We start from the raw sequence: 5,615 nt of genomic DNA, 5'->3' as shown, positions 1-5,615 counted from the left end.
GTTTGATACTGCTTTTGAGATGATATCATATTACAAGTTGCTTAGTATATATACACACCATTTGTTTATATTATTATATTTTACATTTAATAAGATATGTATATTAAGAGCAATAACTAGTAATTATTTTTTAAATGACTTTGATAGTGTTTATGCAAGTTTAGAAGTTAATTAAAATCTTTGAAAAATAGCAAATAAAATGCAATCCTTCGATCTACTTTACTTGTCATATTTTTCTTTTGCATCATATATATCTCTTTAAAAACATTAACTAAAAAAATGCTTTGATTAAGTTATCCTCATTTGTTCTCTTATATCAATTTAATACTACTTTTTTTTTAATCATACATAAACTCTCCACACTTATTGAATAAAGGTGAAATCTAATAAGTTCTTTGAAGGTAAAATCCTATTAATTGGTATTTGGTTGTAATAGGCTTTAGTGGAGTATTTGAGAAAGAAGAAATTCTTGATGAAGGGTTTAATGATTATTATTATTATTTTTGATTATGGAACAGAAATAGACTAGTGAGACAAGATTGAAAAGTTTGATTTGACATACAAAAGGAGCACTTGTTCCATGAAAAAGTAGAGAATCTAGAAAAAAAGTGGCTATTTTTCATTACTTTATAATCAACACTAGCTTCTGTGTTTGCCTGTTTGGTATGCACTATACAAAGGGTAAATAATTGCCTCAAAAGATTTGACCTCACCTTGTACTATAATCCACCTCTTTTTTAGAACAAGTTTCATAAGTTTTCCACAAATTTGTCTCCTCTCCATTTTCATTTTCTCAATTTTTTGCTTAGATGTGATATTTAAGAGTGTTCAAATTAGACTATAAAAATATGGCATGTTTAATCTGTCTAAGTTTTGGCAGATCACTTATTAGCTCAACCTATCTCATAATTCATCTAAAAGTTATGTTGATATGTATTTTTGTTTGATAATTACAATAAAAATAATAATTTTATTAGGTACTTAAAACATTATAAACAACGAAAAAAGAAATTTATACACATTGCAAAAGATATATATATAAATCACACCCTTTTAATCACCAATTTATACAAATTGAAAGAAATATTTAGTTTCGAAATATTATTTATGTAAGTCTTTACTATCTTGTGCGCGTAATAAATTAATTAAACTAAAGATCGAGGTGCACACGAAATGATTCGTACTCTATCTTTATAAAATAATCAAATTAAGGAATTCACTAAGATTAATACAAAAGTAGATAATAATAAAATTAAGAAAACTGATCTATTTTTATACGGATATTCATCTCATCTTAATCTAAATAACGAAGAGTACTTCTAAATAGAATTGGGCATCATGGAGAGTCAAAATTTCATAATCTAATAAACAGTAAATACACACATTTAATTTGATTTCATTCTAGAGTTAATTACTTAATGAACTAGAAAATCTTCATGAAGTATTCACATATAATTTATTAGGAAAACAAACAAGAACAACATTTTTAATAGAAAAAATCTCATGTTACGAGTAAACATGAAGTTTCAATGGACAAATCATACAAGTAAACTCAAAATTTTCAATAGATAAATTACATCCTTCTAGAAAATGCAAATTTATACAAGTTGAAACAAATACTTAATTTCGATAGAGTGTACTATTACATGATTATACCCTATTGTAATTTCAAAGTGTATATACAAGTGCTTTTTATTTCGCGAGCATTATAGAATAAAATTAAAGTAAAGGTTGAGTTGCACGTGAATTGATCGAATACTATTGTTATAAAGAAAATAAAATTTAAAAATTCACTAAAACAGTAGACACACGTTTAATTTGATTTCATTTCTTAAATGAACTAGACAAATTACAAATTTTGGTTAATAAGTTTAGAGCCAAATTTCATATTTTGAATGTTTCAAATTTCTTTTGTTTGTGTAAAGATTTCACTAATTATCGAATGAAAGGACAAACAAAACAAGCTGCATTGTGCAGAGAAGAAGAAAGAAGGAAGAGGAGCTATTTCTGTAACTGTCATGTGTTTGTATTATTTCCCCTGAGCATCTATATATAGATGAGAGTACATTTTCTAGAATCATCTAGAAGATTCTCAGTTAATCAGCACAATTACAACTATACAACTTAGCTAACTACCAGCTCACCATCCGACTAACAAACTAACTAACTCTCTCAAAGATATACAGAAAATTCAATGTAACAGTAACTATGCTAGCTAACTGAATGTATATTACTGCGACCAACTATTTGATTAGTTACTAACTAACTAACTGATGAGAATGGATTCCAACACTACTCCCCCTCAAGCTGAAGCTAGGGTGCAGAAGGTTCAGCACGTCATGCTTGCTCAATTGAAGAGAATATTGATCATGGCCTAGACTCTTAGTCAGAAAGTTTGCTACCTGTAGATATGTAGGAATATACCGGGTATGTACTAAACCACTCTTGATTTTATCCTTGATAAAGTGACAATCAATCTCTATATGCTTTGTTCTCTCATGAAAGATGGGATTAGCTGCCAGTTGTATAGCTGACTTGCTATCACTAAACAAGGTGATAGGTTTAGAAATAGGTATATTCAGCTCCATAAACAACCCTTCTAGCCAAGTGAGCTCTGCAACAGTTGAGGCCATGCTTCTATACTCAGCCTCAGCTGAGCTTCTAGATACCGTGTGTTGTTCTTTTTACTTTCAGGATATCAAGGATCTACCAAATTGTACTACATAGCTAGTGACAAACCTTCTAGTATTGGGACAGGCTGCCCAGTCTGAGTCATACCAACACACCAAGTCTGTATTAGTCTGAGCTCTCAACCAGACACCTTGACCAACTAAGCCTTTCAGATATCTGACCACTTTATATGCAACTTTCAAATGGGATATTTTAGACATTTGCATAAACCGACTCAGCGTTTGAATAACATCACTAATATCAAGTCTGGAAATAGTTGCATACATAAGTTTCCCAACTAGTCTCTGGTATAAAATTGCATCCTGCAAGACCACATCTCCAGAAGTGCCTGCAACTTTATCATATTCCACTGAAGTTAGCTTGATATTAGACTCCATAGGTGTAAGAACTAGCTTTGCACTTGCAAGAATAGTCTCAGAGAATAACTCCAGGATGTACTTCCTTTTGTTCAGTATAACCCTCTTTTTTATCTCAAAACTTCAATCACAAGAAAATATTTAAGCTCTCCTAGGTCCTTGAGCTTAAATTGTCTGTGTAACACCTCTTTTGCCTCAGAAATTATCCTTTCATTGTCTCCAGTAATGAGCAAATTATCCACATAAACTAATACTATTACTATCCCTTCTGGTTTCTTCAAGGTAAACAAAGAATAATCGTAAGCACTTTGAGTGAATCCTGAAGTTATAAGTGCTATTGTGAGCTTGATATTCCATTGTCTAGAGGCTTTCTTGAGTCCATAAAGTGACTTAAGCAACCTACATACCTTATTTTGTCCTTTTTGTTAAATGCCTTTAGGCATCTTCATATATACTTCTTCTTCTAGATCTCCTTACAAAAAAGCATTATAGACATCCATTTGGTATAAACACCATTATTTTGAGACAGTAAGGGCAATGACACATCTGACAGTCACCATCTTTGCCACTGGTGAGAATGTGTCATGATAGTCCAATTCCTCTTGTTGGCTATAACCTCTTGCAACCAATCTTGCCTTGAACCTCTCAACCTCTTCATTTTCCTTGTACGCAATTTTATACACTCATTTTAAACCAATAGCATTTTTACCAGGAGATAAGTCGACTATCTCCCAAGTGTTATTGTCTTCAAGTGCTTGTATCTCTAATTTCATAGCTTGGATTCATCTTTCATCATTAACTGCTTAACTGAAGAATTTTGGCTCTATCAAGTTGGAAAAACTACTTACATAGCTTTGATATGCAAGAGTGGTGTTGTTATAAGACAGATAGCTAGCAATAGGATATCTGGTACCTTTTCTCCCCCGACACTGCAAAGTCCTTTATCTAAATAGGTTGTTTTGGAATGCTAGGTATTCTTCTCGGTGGGAAAGGTATAGACTCCACATTGTTTGGATGTGAAGGCATTGGTTCAGATGCTTGATTAATAGAATACCTTGTGGTGTCAACTGGTAGAACAAACACTGGAGAATCTGAGGAAGGTCTTCATTCAAGGCATGATCATCTTCAGTATCTGCTGAAACTACTGATCTTGCATCCTCACTATATTCTGTATGTTATTGTATTAACTTATTTGAGAAATTCTGACTTCTCATCTTAGCAAAAGGAAACACATTTTCTTGGAGTGTGATATCTCTATTGACATATAATTTGTTGGAGTTCAAAATCAACAAGAAGTATCCTTTCTGAGTGGTGGAATATCCCATTAATATTGAAGGTCTAGCTCTTTCAGAAAACTTATCACCCTTAGGCAGTGCTGAAGTCTTAGATGTGCCAGTGAAGGAGCCTTTGAAAACAATGCTTTTAAAGGACTTTTACCATTAACAGATGAGGATAGCAACCTATTCATCAGGTAAACAGCAGCTTGAACAGCCAGACCCCAAAATCTTATAGGCATTTGGGATTGAAATCTGATAACCCTGGGAATATTCAGAATTTTTTTATGTTTTCTTTTCACCACACTATTTTGTTGTAGTGTGTAAGGACAACTGCTTTGGTGTAATACACCTAAGGTCTTAAACAATGCATTACACTGATTGTTGAGAAAATCAGTCCAATTATCAGTTCTTATAACCTTCACATTAGTCCCAAACTAACCCATTATCAGTTCTTATAATTTTCACATTAGTCCCAAACTAAGTCTTAATCATTACAAAAAATCTTTGAGGGCCACAATAGTTTCAGATTTGAGTTGCAAAAGATGGATCCAAGTATATCTACTACAATCATCCACAATTGTCAAGAAATAAAATTTCTTATCAAAAGTTGGAGTTTTATAAGGACCCCACAAATCCATGTGCATAATATCAAAGCATACTTCTGACTTAGTTTTACTAGTAGGAAATGGTAATCTAGTCTGTTTGGCTAGTGGACAGACTTGACAATTATTCAAAAAATCAATATCCTTACTTTTGCTCAGAAGATCCAGTGATTTCAATATTTGTGCACATGAATGCCCAAGTCTTTTGTACCGTAAGCTGGGCAAAATGACCTTCTGAATCCCTGTACAATGTCGGTTTTGTAAGTTGGACACTTCTACTTACATGTTTGTCATCTGAATCCCTGAACCCACTAAAAAACAACATTTTAAACCCTTTTTTGGTGAGTGTAACACACTCTCCTTCACATCAGCTACCATGTCAGCTACCATATCTGTCATGTCATCTGCTACGTCATTTAAAAAAAATAAAAAAAATAAAAAAAATAAAAGAAATAAAAAAATAAAAAAATATTACATTAAATTTTAAGTCATTTTTAAAATGCTACATAACAAATTAAATATTAAAATTAAGTTAACTAAATAAGAAAAATTTATAAATTGTAAAAAAATTTGAATAATCATGTTTTTATTTTTGCTCACAAATTAAACATCAAATCAATTCCAAATAATTAAAATTCTTCTCCAACTAATTTAAATTTTTAACTATAAATTCATACATACAAACATAA

Source organism: Capsicum annuum, chromosome 4 (genome assembly GCF_002878395.1).
Source record: "Capsicum annuum cultivar UCD-10X-F1 chromosome 4, UCD10Xv1.1, whole genome shotgun sequence".
Classification (NCBI taxonomy): domain Eukaryota; kingdom Viridiplantae; phylum Streptophyta; class Magnoliopsida; order Solanales; family Solanaceae; genus Capsicum; species Capsicum annuum.
Note: the sequence above shows the minus strand (reverse complement) of the source record.